Raw genomic sequence first — 17248 nt, forward strand, 5'->3', positions numbered from 1 at the left:
ATATATATCCTCAGGTGGCCAAGGACCAGGGTATAAATTTGACTTCTCCTTAGTCAAAACTTCCACTAATTTGATCATGGTTTTGCCAAGGAAGGAATAAATATGGAGCAGGGACTTTGGGGATTTGTGCTATGAAAGTGAGAGCTGGAGAAACCGAGACTGAAGCAAATTTTTGAAGCAAGCAGTCAGATCCAGGCATCCTGGCTCCTTTCTGTATGTAAATCTGGCCAAGCTTCTACCCTCGGCCTCAACACCTGCCCCCATGTAGAGCACAGATTACCAATTGCTAGTGGGAGACCTCTGACAATAGATAACAACAACATCCTGAGTTTCATGAGGGTCAAGTCTGCTCTAGGTCAGGCCAAGCCACAAGGGTTGAGAGCCAGCTTCCTACTGCTGAGCCTGTGCACTGGTGTTGTGCACAGCTCTTTGTCCAAACCTCTGCAATACGCTTATCGAGCATACCCATATTAAGGCAAACTGGAAATTTCACACTTCTGAATGCAAAATAGATCACTCCATACAATTCTCCCATTTGTGCAAGTGTATTTTGCCTTGGTGCCAGCATATTTCCAGATACAGCATATATCCCTATCTTGTGAAAATTCAGACACTTCTTGTCTGCGGCCTGAAAATTTGAGATTTGTCTTTTCCATATAAGCTTTAATGCCCAGTCTAGGAGCAGTTTAAATACCCAAAGGACTGGGGTTAAAACTAGCTGAATGATCCCCAATGCAGTCTTAAAAATGAATTTCCTGTTCCCTCAGGTGTGGGGAAGTCCTTTCCTTGCAGCTGGGCCAATGAATCGGGCACCTTATTTATTTCATTTTCCCATTAGCCAGTGTGTAATAAAGCACCACAGACATCAAGCATGATTTAAATCTCCCCTTCTACTTCTGCTCAATATGCATGTCTGTGTAAGGTATAGGATTTTTTCCCTTGCTCTCTTTTCTGTTTCAATTTATCTCCCTCACCCAGGAGTTTTCTGGTGAATGCAATGGCTTCAGACTGGAGAGAGCTGCAGCTGATTTTCTTGTTCTGTTTGAATAAATGGCTGTTGACTCTTACAGAAGTATGTTAGCCTTCTCATGTGGTTTTAATCTCCTTAAGTCCCAGCCACAGAGTTACTTAGGCCTGTTGCATAAAAAATACACCTTTCATACATGGCTGTATATGTCCTTGTTTCATTCTTTTTCTGCATATTCAGCTCTAAAAATACTGACCTTGGGAAGGTCCCATTGTAAATGTGTTTTTCTGAACACTCTAGTTCTTCTTGTTCAGGTAGCTTTTACTGCTTGTCCTACCATGAACGAGGAAGGGAAGCCTCCACACCTTGGGAAAAGTATAAATTTCTTGTTGTAGGAATCAGGGTCCTTGTGGGCATAAGTGCACCTTGCCACATGCCCTGCATTGGCCAAGGGAGCGACTGCATGGTGAGATCCCAGTTCGACGCTACCCTCTGAAGCTCAGCTGTCATATCCCATGGCCTCACTCTTCCTGCTATCCTTAGGATTCTTAAGATAGCACTCAAGGAGTGCTGCTGAAATCTTCCCAGTATCCCCAAGGACAGACGGTTACTAGGGAAGCTAAAAGCATAGAGGTCCAACAAAACTGGCAGCCTGTCATGGTGTCTTTCCACCACAGTAAGCTACACACGGGTTATTCACAATAAACCAGGTGGCACCCAAATAATTTTTGCCTTCTGTCGTGGTTAGTCTCTATAAGGGCTCAGGAATGAATCAAGTCTATTACTCCATTTCATACATTTCCATAAGGTGGGGTGGCCTCCCTCTGGATACAGTGTCTAGAAAATAAAGTGTTGAGGTCTAAGGACAAAGGTTCACAGTCTTCTTAAACTGGCATAAGGTGATAACTTGCCCTTGGTCAAGGTGGATTGGGTTAGAGAACACCCAGGCAAACTCAACATCCACAGGTCCTGACAGGATATATCCATGAATGCTGCGAGAGCTGGTGAACACCATAGTGAGACCACTCACAACATCTTTGGAATGTCATGGAGATCAGGAGAGGTGCCTGAGGATTGGAAGAAAGAAAATGTCACCCTGGTCTTCAGAAGGGGCCAGAAGGAAGACTCAGGGAACTGCCAGCCAGCCAGCCTCACCTCAATCCCTGGTAAGGTTATAGAAAGGTTATATAGTGCTTCATTCTGGAAGCCATGTGTATCCACAGGGATGACAAGAAAGTGATCAGGAGTAGTCAGCATGGATTCACTGAAAGTAAATCATGCTTGGCCTACCTGATGGCTTTCTGTGACGAAATAATTATTTACCTGAATGCATGAGGAGACAACAGTGAGTATTGTCCACCTCAACTTCAGCAAGGCTTTTGACAGTGTCTCTCAAAATATCCTTATAGGCAAACTCAGGAATTGTGGACTGGATGAGTGGGCAGTGAGGTGGATTGAGAACTGGCTGAACAGCAGATCCCAGATGGTCACAATCAGTGGCACAGGGTCTGGCTGGGGACTTGTCACGAGTGGTGTCCTGCAAGGTTCAATACAGGCCCAGTACTGTTTAACTTACTCATTAATGACATTAAAGGCCTTCTCAGCAGCAAGTTCACTGACAACACAGAGCTGGGAGGGCTGGCCAATACCCCAGAGTGCTGTGAGCCCTCCAGAAGGATCCTGACAGGTAGGAGAGATGGGCAGAGAAGAACCATCTGGAATTCAGCAAAGGCAAATGCAGGTCCTACACCTGGGAATGAATAAACCCCTGCACCAGCACAGGCTCGGGGCTGACCTGCTGGGAAGCAGCTCTGTGGAGAAGGATCTTTGGTTATGCATGTTGAAGGCATCCTCTGAGAACAGCAGAAGAGACATGAAGGGCAGAGTTTCAGTGGTCACAGATCCTGACATCTGTATGTTCAGGTGAGAGCTGGGAAATAAGCTTTGGGAAGGATGTTTTGAGATTTAAACGCCTAGCAGAGTTGGGGCAAAAAAATCATATTCAAGTGCTTTTGTGGATCTAACACATAGAACTTTGAAGGTACAAATGCAGCACACTTGGCAAATAAGCTTGGCAATTAGTTATGCTCTTGAGAACCAGTAACATACAATAAAAAGATCTATCATATTCTACAGATGATAGGAATTTTATGTATCACTTATGTATCTTTGGTATAGGTTTTAGCATATGGAATCAAAACTCATGAGCATGAGGAAAACCAGTGAATATCCACTGTGTCCTTTTCACAATACCATTCTGTCAAGCATAAATTGGTCAGACATTTCAACTTATTTACTGTCATTTCTCAGCTATAAATATTCCGAATGGTTTCAAATACTCAGACCTTGCCATAGCATCCACAATAATGAAAAGTGCAAGTATTTTGCAAACTGAACAGCATCTGGATTGTTCAACAGCTTAAAGATATGTAGCAGAAGTTAAAACTTGGTGAAGTAACCTTTGAAAGACAACATATTCCTCCTTTTAATATTTGTTGTTAACTCAGAGGATTCAGGTTAATTATTTTGCTTCCAGCATATAAATCAACAGTTTGACTTTGCTAGATGCACAGTTCTGTTCCTCTGAATCCTAGAAGCATACTGTTTACACAACATAATCAGCAAATTAAAATTATCTTGTTCACAGAGGATCTGGTTCCCACAAAATATCCACACCCTTCCTTGGTCATGAATTATGGGTGTCTGGAGTCTTTACCAGAAACTTGGCTGGGCTATGTAAAATAATTTTCTGGAGAGTGTGTTTTATTTTGAATGAAGCAAGCAGGCAAGAGGCCAGTAGGATTAAAATGGATTCTTTCTTTAAAACAACTCACAAAATACAGCAGTTCCTACCATTTTGTTAGTGTTGCCTATTTCTTTCCAGATCCCTTTTCCAGGCTTTGACTGGTGCTCTCAAGTACACTCTGCATCTCTCAGGGCACATCAGAGGGTGGCTGCTGCCCAGGGCCAGTCGCCACCAGAGAGCCAGTGGACACGAGAACAAGGAGACTCTTATTGGAGCCCCAGCTGCCAAGTCACTGGGTCCATTATCCCAACCCTAGCATGAGGAAGGGACATCCATCTTTCTGCTCATTCAGCTTAAGGGAAATAATTCCTCCAGGTATGATTTGTAAATACTGTGATGCTTTAATTCTCTGAAATCATAAAAAAGAGCTCTCAGATTCCCTGATGAAAAAGGGAATGCTCTGTCTCTATCTAATATTATGTTGCATTCAAAGCTCTCTGAATTTATTTGGACAGTATTAACAGAAGTTTATTGAATACGGGCAAAATAATAAATGAACCACATCCACAAGAGATGGGATAACGAGGAACTCTGGCAGCACCAAGAACTGTCCTGCTTGACCAAGCACAATGCAGTTACCTTCTCCACTCGCAGCAAAATCTACCTGTGTGATCTCCTTTAAGTCACTGCAACATTTTTCTCCTTGTTGAATTTGATAAAAAACAGAGAAACCAGACAAACCTGAAACAAGAGATATGGACTTCCTTTGCTGAAGAAGAGGTACCCTGACAGTAACAAACAAACTTAACTTTAGTGTCATGAAAGATACCAGAATATTGTACAAAATACTTCTTGGTGCAATGAAATTAAACCAAATCATTTAGCGATGACCTCTGACAGGAGAAATCAAGTCTGTGTCTTAAACTCCTGCCACAATGATTGTTTCAATGTCAGTTGTCTGTCTGCTGTCATACCTGGAGAGCCCTGGATCCTGCCCTACGCCTGGGTCAGCAGAGCTGAAGTGTTTCTGAGGTCAAGCAGTAGCCACCCCTAAAGGCCCATGAAAGTACTTGCTCTTACCCACTGCCCTTGGGTCTTCATCATACAGGAACCAAGGCCACTGCCCTGAAAGAATAGATAATCCTTTTGCTATCTGACCTGCAGAGAGCCAAGAAATGGCCTCTCCCACAACGAAAAATCTTTCCTGCCTCATGACACCCTCATTACAAAAGTGGCCTTGCCACCTCTTTAATCACTACTCCTTTTTTCTTATTTTGTCTTGCACTGTTCACTGCTTATTAGTTTGCTCAGCTCAAGGAGTTTGACTTTTACAGGTTGTCAACACCATAGGGACTAACCCTTTCAGAGCACCCTGAGCTGTGGGAACAACTGCTCATCCCATGCCAGCCCCTGTTCCAAAACTGCTTCTTCCCTGTGCCACATCTCACAGCTGAGGCTGGGATGGACAGAGGTGAGCCCTTCTAGGCTAGGACAAACAACACTGAAAATGAGGGAGAAAAAGCATAAAAAACGCACAAGAGCCCTGTAGCTGCAATTGGCAGCTGTGTAGTTAGGAGGACTTAGAGGGCTCCAGAAAGAAAGCACTTCTCTGTGCACTTTCCAAGACTTGTTTTGAAAAGATGCCAGGCAGAGCTCTTCAGAGCTAAGTGCAAGAAGTAAGCATGATGGTGACATCTTTAAAACTGGCCAGCTACCAGTGGGCTTTTACCGGGCCAGAGTGATAAGGCTGGCAGAAGATTATTTTCTTTGTTGTTGTGAAATCACATAGTCCTACTTCTTACCTCTGTTTAGGTATTTATCCAAGAATACGTGCTAAAAAAATACCTATGTCACTGAGACAAGAGCAATTTATTGTAATTTATATGAGAAGGTTGACATTCCAGCATTAAGTAAAAAAAATATTCTTGACATTTACCATTTTTAAATCACCTCTGGGCAGGATATCCAGTCAGACATTGCCACAGTCCAATTAACCAGATAAGAGGAGGGACAACAGTTAACATTCAAAAATACACAGTTCTCCCCCCTTCCCTTGCCTGAAAATAAAAAATAATTAGAGTAGGATTATACATTTGTTATCATGTGTATTAGTAATCAGCCCAAGGGCATGGAGAAGAGACCTTTTGACAAAGCAGAAATTAGTAAGAAATAACTTAGGGAGATCTGCTTAGAGCAGATTAGAATTGTCGTTGAAAAGGTTTCCCCCTCCCCAGAAGATGCTTGGAGTTGCAGTATCATATTAGGGGAAAATACTACAAAGGCTGCCAAAAAAGCATCAGAAGAAAATTAATGTAAAAGGAAAGGCTGAAGCCTGATGGTGTTCCAAAGATTACTGGCTTAATTGTCAGAATTTCTCTAGTCCGGCTTTTGTACTATCAGCAATAGGTCCAGAGTTAAAATAAAATAAGTGTGTTCTATTTCTACTTTCTGATACTACTGAAGTGGATGTAGCAATTTATTTCCTACATGTGGTATTTTCTTTGGCTTATAAGGGAACCAACACAGAGATCCACTGTATTGCAAAAAAAATTTGTATTTTGGTGTCAAAAAGAGTCACATTTCTGACTTCTGCTATTTCTGATCTGAGTGACAATGAAAATTGTTTTCGTGTGCAAGACAGATGGGTCATCTTGAAGCTTGTGGAAGTTAATTATGCTTCAAATCAGAGGGAAGAAGGAAAGGACTATTCCTGAAAATAAGTAAACACAAAAGATACAAATGTACTAAAAATTGTCACCCAGCCACTAGAGTGAGAACTGGGAGTCAGGGGTTTTCAGTGCTTCAAACAAGTGAGAAATGGAGCCAGGGAGGGAGGGGAAGAGCAGGGAAATACTTCTTTCAGTGACAAATTCCATCCTACAGGTATATAAATATCCCCACACAAGAGGAAGAAGATCTGCCCAAGAAGACAAACAGTAAGACATGCTGATGAATTTATGTATTTTCCTGGTGTAGTTCCACTGCTGCATATCCTGTTTCCTTCTGGTCATTTAAGTATGTAAAAAACCAAACCAAACAAAGCAAAATTCACTAGTGCCTTTTGTACTGTGAAGTGGAACCAAACAAAGCAAAATTCACTAGCGCCTTTTGTACTGTGAAGTGGAACCAAACAAAGCAAAATTCACTAGTGCCTTTTGTACTGTGAAGTGGAAAGAGGAAAGAGAAAAAAATAATGCTGGTTCCAAGAGCACACACTACATCAATTTCTGTAGAAAAATTGAGGCTTGTAAGGTTCTATTAATGAAATAAATTCCCTGTGTATGACAAAAACTTCCTAACTTAAAGCTTTCACTGATAGAAGTAAGTACATTCTCCTATGTACATTAAAGCCATCAGAAGCAGTTTTGTAATCACACTTCAGCTATTGCTTCCTGTCCAAGCACAGTGTAATCAGGAGAGGGAAGTGCTCCTGCCCTTAACTTAGAAGCCCTTAGTATGAAGTAGCAGCGGTTGTTTTTTTCCCAGATGAAAGACTCAAAAGCAGAACCATTTTTCCTACACTATTTAATGAGATAAGACAAACCTGAAGTGAAATCTTTGCCTTAGAAGAAGACCCTAAAAAATAATATTTGCATGCAATTGCACATGGTAAGATCATTCTTAAAAACACAAGACTTAAGTGTATGAGAGCAATATTTAACATGAAGAAGGGAAAGGTGGGTCCTCTTTAGTATCTGCAGTGTGAAATTCTGTGTTTTTTCCTGCATCTGTGGAATTTAACAAATATTCCCACTCAAGATTTGTGAGATTTGTTTTAGCAGAGCAGTCAGGAAAGTCTTTCTACCTGCTCTCCAAGATACTGTGGTAAAACAAACCATTCCTTTCTCAGTCTGTCTGCATGGTTCCTCATTATTAATTGTATTTCCCAAGCTTCAGGAGTGTCTTCATTAACCTTAGGAAGTCTTGTTTTCAAACTCCAAATGTGGTTTCTTCTCTGATCCTTCTTACAACCCCCTCTTTAAAATGAAAGGCTCCCATTCATAGTTACCCTTTCTTTCCTTCTCTTTTGCCAGTTTTCAGTCCAATATGCTCATTGTCCTTCTATTCCATGACTTCAGACCTTAGACATTTTAACCAACAGTGGAGAATGTTGTCAACTGCTTTCTGAAAAACGGAGTCTATAATATCCTTTCCGCTTCCTTACCAGGGCAGTAATTTCCTCAAAGAATTCCAACAAATTAGTTAGGCATGATCTCCTTTCTCTGAATTGATGTTAGCTGTCTTTAATCAAGCTCTGCTTTTCCAAGTGTTCCCTATTTGATTCCTTAAAGGAGTTTCAGAGTCTTTTCCCTTCAGTGAAGTTAAACTGACAAGTCTGATTTTTCCCAGTGTTTGGGGAAGCTGTCTCCTTTTTTTCCTTAAGAAAAAAGGATGAGAAATAAATTTCAAGTAATTTCAATAGCCTCCCATCTAGAGACACTTATTCCCCTGGATTCTTAAGCACCATTTTTGCTGTTAAGAAAGGGAATGCATACTAAGAAGACAAGGATGAGAATAAAGAAACACAACACTACAGATGACAACTTTGTGTAATCAGATGGTATATTTTGAAAGCTGGAAACCAGATAATAACAAGTAGTTCTGATGAAGCCTAAGATTTGCATGGATCAAACTCATGTCCAGTTCCTCCTACAGGCAAGCAGCAACTGGGACCCATACAACCCTACAGCACTTCCTCATGGACCTCACTGCGGAACATCTGCTGAAACGTGACATGGTTCGTGTTGAAGACTTTGGTGCATGTACTTAAGGGACTTTCAGGCTTCCCCCTGAGGTCTCCTTCACTTCAAGCATGAGTAAATTGGGAAGGGGATGTGAGAGATTAGTCCATCAGTCTGCATGTCTTCCTGTACACACAAATGATGTAGTGCATGACCTGGCTTCATGATGGCATGAACCTCTCTGCGCACATTGCTGAGTGCAACTGCATCTGTGTTGAAGCCAATTATTTGCCTTGCAGTGCCATAGCCTATCTCTTGCTCTTGGTGGATATTTGCTGGCCATATCCAGTAACCTCTCACTGCACTTGGGACAAGCCATGACGGGCAGGCAGACCACAGTGAGGTGGGAGGCTGTAACCCAGCCTCACCTGCAGTGCCTCAGGACAGGGCAGCCTGGGAGCCTGGCACAGGGCACTTGCCATACCCCACTGCTGTCACGCCTGGGTTTGGCCTTTTTTGTGGGTGGGTTTCATTGTAACCTTTCCATAAATCACCCCTTTCTTCAGATGCAAGCTTCATTCCCACTGTCCTCTAGGGACAGAGACAGAGGACAGACAAGAGCAGAGCTGCCTCGAGGAAGGGGACAAAGGCATGATCATACAGGATGGCTTTGTACCTGGCCATTGCCCCTGGTCTCATGAAGTAGCAAAATGCCCAACATGTAATTGCATTTGAGAAAAAAAAGAAGTTTTCACCACTGTCATTGGTAAGAAAAGGGAAATAAAAAGCATCAAAGAAAATAAGGAGGTTCTGCCTCTTCAAAGTATACGAGATTCACTCAAAGTTACAGCAATAAGCACATCCCATGAAACTTTACATTTTGGTACAAAATTGGATTGTATGCACCATGCATTTCTTGGATTCTCATCTCTGCAAGTGATACTGTATTGATCTAAGATTAGAAATAAGAAACCCCTGTGTCAGTAGGTTTCCATAGAGAGTGAAGGTGACTGCTGGATCCTTCTCATTTCAAACACAGATTGTTAACACAGATTGTTAACACAGACTGTTCTGGGAACACATAATTTACTGCTCAGAAGGAAAGGAGATTCTAGAGGCTGCAGAATCTCTCACAGGTAAGGAATATACATTTTAAAAGATAGCAGAATCAGTCGTTAACATTAATTGTTCTTTTAACACTGGGTAGCCCTCAAAGCTGTTTCTTTACGCTCAAAAGAACAATATCCATTTCCTACTTCTGAGTCCACTTATTTCCTTCTTGCCACTAAGCACCATTCTTAAAGCATCAGAGTTCTGGAAAGGGAGTTTCATAAACTCTCTCTTAAAACCTTTTCCCTCTTTAAAAAAAACAACTCCCCCATAAAAACAAACAAATAAACAAAAACCAAAACCCAAAAAAAGATAGGTTGTTTGCTTTTGTTACTCCTACACTAAAAGTATTCAGAACCTCATCTCTCTGCCATTCTTATTTTCTTTCTTCCTGTTTCCAGATTTCATGACCCATCCCTTTGTCCTTGTGCTAAAATTTCCCTTTGACTTAAATATATCTTTTTGTTTCCTGGAAGGTCTCCTCTCTTTTTGCCATTCTCCTTCCTTTCTCATTTCTGATGTCTGCTTTACAAAGTCTTATCTCACTCATGACAGCTTGTCTAAAAAATATTTTGGATGGATTTGTTCCACTAAGCTGGAAGTCTTTTAGAGTTTTGATTTCAGGAGGAAAGTGACTCAGACAGATCTGCTGAACTGCAGGTAACTGACCTTAGCTTGTGGCATATCTCAGGTAAATTGTGTCACTTTGAAACACAGCAGAAGGGATTAAAACTAATATTTGAGACAGGAGCATAAGCATGGTCATTCGGTTGTGTTGCTTAGACTTGTTCTGGAACAAAATACAGCAGACACCCCAGCTTCTGTAAATCTTACTCCATTGTCTGGGGTTTTTTTTTTTCAGAACTGATGAGAACTAATGGTCTGTAAAAGGCAGCAGACAATCCTACTTTACGAAACAGCTCCCGGGGCTAGTACAGGATCTGGCAAAATGGTGAGGGTGTCAGCCCAACACTGAAAAGTTGCTCTTACAGTCAGAGAAGAGGGAAAGCAGTGGCATGGGAGCCTCAACTGCCAGCCCATGGGTTAAAGCATGGTACCCTTCCCAGCCCTGGCTGGAGAGCTGAGCACACAAGGATGAGCTGGAGGAAGCTGCCAGCAGAAAGTGAGTTTCATAGCATTACTCAGAAAGCCAAATCATATTAATCTTATAATTAATTCCTGCAATGCTAATGAAGGATAGCCTTGCAAGACTGGTGAAAGGACAAAACAGGGACACTTTAAAAATATATATTTATAAACTAATTGGGAAGTATATTGTGCATGGTTTTATGCAGCAGTCAGATGACCTTCTTCTTTTGTAACCAGCAGCTTTTCACCACAGTGGACACACTGTCTCCAAGGCTGTCCAGTGCTGTGTAGAACCCAACAGAGGAGCAGAAAGAGCAGGCACACTTAATCCCTGACATTTCAGTCCCATGACAGCCCAAGCAGGCAGCAGTAACTCCATTATTAAATCTCAGCCCAACTCAGAGAGTGTTTCCAGACCTTCTTCAAAACCAATAAAACATTATTTTTAAAAAGCCAGGAATGCTGGTGTTTTGATGAACCATTAAAAGACACATTCTACTGCTACAATTTTATCATTTACCTATGTTACTAAGACTTACAGCAGCTTCTTCATATTATCAGGTTTGACATTTTTGATAGATTTCTAATTGACCTGACATAACTGCACCTGAAAATGTATTCTTGCTACATCTGATGTATATTCTTGCTATATCTGATGCCTTATGCAGTTCCACTAAAAATACTGTGATTCAGCAGATTTTACACAGTTTGAGTTTGCCTTGAAAACAGGCCTTCAGTTAAAGATGTACCTTCTGTCTCAATTCCTATTCAAAGGTTCTTTTTTTTTGGCTAGCTTTCCTATGCTGACTGCTAGGCTGATCCTCAGCAGACCACCCCACACCACTCACCCTTAGACCTCCACATGAGTGCAGATGCTGATTTTGTCTTTTTGATTCCTGCTGTGCCCCTTGTCCTGACTCAGCATCCTGGTGAGAGCAACGTGATTACTGCTACCATTGTCACTCAGCTGGTGAGGTTCCTTGCCGTGGTTATTTGCCTGTGGTAGCTTCAAAGACCATCAGCATCACCTCCCTGGGGTTTACCAGATGCAGGTTAGCAGTTGCCTGCTTTGTACTACATGACCATTGCAAAAGGACTTATGGAAGAAAACCACAAAGAAATGAACTGTAAGTGCATCCCATCCTCCTCCTGTGGTGGGCCCAGAAGCCACGGTGTTGTGAGTCTGCCTCAGTGAGAAGTGATTTCTTAGCTGACATTTGGGCATGTGGAAGGCTAATAAGTGTTCACGCTGCTTTTCAGCCAGCTAATCAAAATCGGTTGTGGTTTATTTCTAGCCTTCACCTCCATATGCACCAAGGAAAATGTCACTGTACCGTCCACTGAAGTAATCTGTATTTTTTCCATGTCCAGTCAACTCTTGATGATATTCTCCATAGACTAACACAGAACATATGTAAATTGGAATGTAAGAACATATTTAGTATATTTACCTTTGAAAAATGAAGTTATGATGAGGAATGAACATCAAGGGGGAAAGGGGTGGGGAGATGGCTGGGAATATGTCATCAGGGCACAGCTAATCTCCAATCTGGATGCGCTGTTCCCAGGTGATCAAAAGCTGACTGAGTTTCAATCACAAATGTGGCTCCTTTCTTTTCTGCCAAGTGAGCTTGAACTCTCTGGGATAATCTACATCTTTTTCTCATTGCAAGACTTGGCACTATTCAGTAGAAATAGCATGCTTTCTCAAGGAACTGCAAGAGTAATGGAGGCTGAGGCTTTTTGAACCGTAGCTGAGATGCATTAGCAAAGCTGTGGGGTACTTCCTGCAGCACCTGCCTGGCAGCACTGGGAGCTGATGGGTTTTCCCTTTCCAGATCTCCAGATGAAAACGGCTTTTAAAGAGGCAGCTCCTATTGCATGCTTGGTTTTGGCAACTAAAGGCTGATGCTTAGCTGGGAAGAGAAATCATCCATTCCTTTTCATCGTGACCTCTTTACCTTAGCTTCACTCCACATCTGGTCCTCTTACCCTAAGCCGCTGCCTGTGATACACCCTTTCTTTTTTCTATTTTTCTCCCTTTGTAACTTATCCTCCTCTTATGTTACCACCTTTCAAAATCATAATAGCTTAACATGATGTTTCCTGCTATCATTCCTTCCTCACCTCCTCACCTGTGGTCCTGGTTGCAGCCGTAAGCTCTCTGGGAAATGGGCTTCCTCCACCTCCTTTCTGCATCTGCTGGATGGGGGCCCCAGGCCTGGTTGCTCTGTAGGCTAATAAACATGCATAAAAGTAGTGATAACAAGTAGCAACTCTGCTCCTCAACTAATCAGTTCCTACTGATATGTTGAGTACTTTTTTCTTTAGAAATTGCATATCCAATAGCAGAAAATGGGAATTAATCTGTAATTTTATGTGTTGCCAATTCAAAGGACAGTAATCACCTCACCTGAGTTATGCTGCTGACCTGATGCAAAATGAATTTGGAATTCAAGTAATGGGAATACATTTTTCAGTAATCATTTGAAGATGGAATTCCTGAAGAAATTAGTGAAATTTTTGCGTAAGAATCAATAACAAGAAAGTCCTGAACTGCTCCTTAAGAGTCCACAAGTCAAAAAAGTACTGAACTTCATCCAATAAATAATACATTGTGAATTGTTCGCACAGCTGTGCTCTACTTGCAAGGGAAGTTCAGGGGGTCTAATAATCCCTCTTCATGCAGAATATTTTGTTACATGGGGAAAACAGTAATTCAGAGGATTCTCAATTTTTCTCCTGTAATAAATTAAGAAACTTTGATTTTGGCATTTGCAGGGAAAACACTTTTTTTTCTTCACGGCTGTGAACTATCTCAGAATAGATTTTTTTTAAAGGAAATTACTAGCATGGCTGCTATTAAACAATGAGCATTGGTCCAGTAATTACTACACAGTCCCAAATGATGTAGTACAGGAAAATATATTTATCCCAGAGATAGTGTGTGGTAACTTATGGTAAAAGTTGCTTCTTTAGAAGCAGCCACCACAACTCCATCTGTTTTAGCTAAAATAGCTGTCCAAGTGACCCCAATTTCAACTTTATGAGGCTCATACTAATAGGGAAACTGAAGAAAATGAGACAGAGTTTAGCTTCATGTCACTACTCACATTTTCAAGCTCTTTATCAAGTATCTCTTAAAAGTGTCCTGTATGCTAGAGCTCCAAACGTCTGTCTGCAAGTGATGGACTCATCTTTAAAGAAACAGACCCACTTAATGTGTCGAGCTACAAACATGAGCCTATTGGTGCATATGAACTAACATGTCACCCTGTGATTGATGTTTCCCTATTACTCTGCCAAAATACATTAAGTTAAGCTCCTTTTCATCTCCACAAATAGTAGGGACTACAGATGGCCCTCATTTGTAATCCTCAGGAACTAGCACAACCAAGCAATGCGAGGGGGTGTCGGGACCCATTGCCCGCCTGAAATGGATTAGGGAGATTTCAGTATGGAGCAGCGTTGCAGGAACAAAGTAACATAGCAAGAAATAATGGAAAGGAAGGGGTGCTGACAGAGGCTGCAGGCATTATCGAACTATGCAAATGACAGTACTCTCTGAGCAGACAATCACAGAATCACATTGTCACAGAATCACAGAACAGGTAAAGTTGGAAGGGACCTGGTTCAACCTCCCTTCTCAAGCAGGGTCATCCTAAAACATATAGCACATACGCATCCAGACAGTTCTTGAATATCTCCAGTGAGGGAGACTCCACAACTTCTCCGGGCAACCAGTGTTCCAGTGCTCAGTCACCAGCAAGGTAAAGAAGGCCCTCCTTGTGTTCAGGTGGAACCTCTGGAACTTCCTGTACATCAGTTTCTGCCCATTGCCTCTTGTCCTATTGCTGGGTACCACCAGGGAGAGCATGGATCTATTCCAGTGACACCCTCCCTTCAGATAATTACAGACATTGATGAGGTACCTTCTCAGTTGTCTCTTCTCGAGGATTAACAGGCCTAGTTCCCTCAGCCTGTCCTCATAAGAGAGATGCTCCAGCCCCTTGATCATCTTTGTAGCCCTCCACTTGACCTGCTCCAGGAGCTCCATGTCTCTCTTGTACTGAGGAGCCCAGAACTGGACACAGCACTTCAGCTGTGGCCTCACCAGGGCTGAGGGGCAGGATCACCTCCCTTGACCTGCTGGCAATGCCCTTCCTAATGCACCCCAGGATACCATTATCCTTCTTGATGAGACGGGCACTCTGCTGGCTCATGGACAACATGTCCACCACGCCCTCCAGGTCTTTCACTACAGATCTGCTTTCTCAGCAGGTCACCCCCAGCCTGTGCATGAGGTTATTCAGATTCAGTGATATTTTAGCAGTGTGCATGACTCAAATCTGCGTACTCTCTGGTGGCATTCTGGTCCCACTGAATTTCATGGCTCACCTACTGACTTCAGTTTTGGTCAGGATTTCATCATGGCCTGATGAAAGGCAGAAAAAGGTGGAGGTTGTTTCTTGGCACTCTTTGTCTAGTGAGCTTGTGTGACTGGGAGATGGCTGGGCATCTGCTTTTTGTAGCTGTGCAAAGCAATTCCCCTGTGGCCTCAGACTCTTTGCTGGAGGTTCCCACTGTAGGTGTCTTGGCTGTAGCTGGTCATAGAATCATGGAATGGTTGGAGGTGGCAGGGACTTCAGAGATTGTCTAATTCTAATTGCCTTTCCATGCACAGGTACACCTTCCACCAGGCTGCTCAAAGCCACATCCAAGCTGGCCTTGAATACTTCCAGGGATGGGGCATACACAACTTCTCTGAGCCTCACCACCCTCATAAGTAAAGAATTTCTTCCTTTTGTCTAATCTGAACCTACCCACTTGCAGTTGGAAGCCATTACCCCTTATCCTGTCACTACAGGCCTGTGTGAAAAGTCCCTCTTCAGCTTTCTTATAGCCTTCTTCATGTACTGGAAGGTCTCCCCAGAGCCTTCTCCTCTCCAGGCTGAACAACACCAGCTCTCTTAGCCTGTCTTCAAAGAAGGAATGCTCTAGTCCTCTGATCATCTTCATGGCCCCCCTCTCGGCCCACTCCAGTGGGTCCACAGGTCAAGGGAGCTGTGGCCAACAGACCTGGGAAGAGGAGCTCTGACTGCCCAAGACATGTCTTCTTGGAAAGCCATGCTGTGTCAGTAAAGAGAGGAGATGGGCTCTGTATCACCTTCACCAGGATGAGGGCCAGTGGCAGGCAGGGCCCCAGATGTCGGATTTCTCAGGGTTGCACACACCCTACCAAATGAAAGCATTTTTGCACACAGCACACGTGTGTCTCCTCACCAGTAAACATGTCCTCTCACTGTCATCAGAGCTCAAGCACACAGGATCCACCTCAGCTAGCCCTTGGCTCTGGAGCCTGCCAGTCCTTCTGTGAGAAGAGGAGGGGGATGGGAGGTGGATGCAGGTCTCCGTCTACCATGGGTTTCATTTTACCTCGTGTCAAAACTATTCCCACCTCTCATGTGAAGGGAGTGATTGCAACACAGATAGTCTTCACTTGATGCATATTATGAGAGTGAATTTATGTCACCTCACTTTTTACAAGAAGAGAAAAAAAGCAAAGAAAGCAAACAAAGATTATTTTGAGAGAGGGATTTGTGGGGCAGAGGATGGCAGATGTGGCTGTGAGAAGACGGCTCCAAGTGCAGTTTGGAGGCCAGGCAGGAAGGGAGCCCCAGCCTCCAGACAGCATAAGAGATAATGAAGGTCTTTCCAGACACCATTATCTGCTTCAGCAAAGCACTGGGACTGGCCGATGGACCTTCTCCAGGGAAAGATGTATGCAACTCCTTGGAGGTCCATGCCTAGCCAGGGGAATGAGGCTGGTGTGGGTCTAGACTCAGAAACTGCAGAGACAGAGATGTCTACCTACAGGTGCTAAAAAAGCTAGCAGAGAAATTTTCTTGCTTGCGTCCTGTGAAAATCTCCGTTCTCAGGCAAGCTAGCTGTAAACAGTGTACAGAGTTTTGTAAACCAAGACTTTCTCTCACAGGTGCAAACTTGTTATGCACAGTCTTGTTTTCCACACTGAAGAATTTATTTTGAAATAGGCATCGTAGCATTCAGCCAATCACTCTGGGAGGTGTATGGTCAAGCACCCAATAATGTCATTTCTCTATTGCAAACCAAGTTATATAAACAAGGTGATAATTAATTAAATAACCCCATTTATCCTGGACTTCTGTGTCGTTCTTCGTGCCGTCCCTGTGGACAACAGCAACATCTGCATCTTCTGCAGGGTTGCTGCTTGCAGCCACACAGAAGTCCGGCTGGATCCTGGACATGTGACAGAGGAGCAGACAGCATTCTTCCACATTTTTACATGGTGTAGTTACTCCTGACTGACTGTGAGTAATAGCAGAAAGGGCTTTCTGGAGCTGGCACCAACCTCTGGCACTTCTGTGTTTTCCCTTCTGTGCCACTCACTGCTTGCTTCATCAGTCCAATGTAGTGCTGCAGCTGGCTCCTAAAACCCAACATTCCTGACATGAAACTCACTGTCTGATAAGAACTCCAAGTCTGGCTGCTCATCCTGGGTAGTGCCATGGTAGCATCCTTCCAACATCCTTCCTTCCATCATGTTGACAGTCACCACCTTGCATTTTCCTCACTCCTTTCTTGACTCTCTGTGCAGAAAGAGATGTACCAGTG

General features: G+C 43.0%; 1 long non-coding RNA gene across 1 annotated transcript in view; it reads right to left on the bottom strand.

Moving 5' to 3' along the window:
• The window catches only part of LOC116443519, a 73106-nt gene extending 59287 nt beyond the window's left edge, over positions 1–13819 (bottom strand). The window contains exons 1-2 of the long non-coding RNA XR_004239946.1: positions 13708–13819; positions 12730–12831 (exon numbers count right to left, since the gene is read on the bottom strand). This is a non-coding gene — a long non-coding RNA (uncharacterized LOC116443519). The remainder of the gene's footprint in view (positions 1–12729; positions 12832–13707) is intronic.
• Positions 13820–17248: the final 3429 nt, after the last annotated feature.

This window comes from Corvus moneduloides, chromosome 4 (genome assembly GCF_009650955.1).
Source record: "Corvus moneduloides isolate bCorMon1 chromosome 4, bCorMon1.pri, whole genome shotgun sequence".
NCBI lineage: Eukaryota > Metazoa > Chordata > Aves > Passeriformes > Corvidae > Corvus > Corvus moneduloides.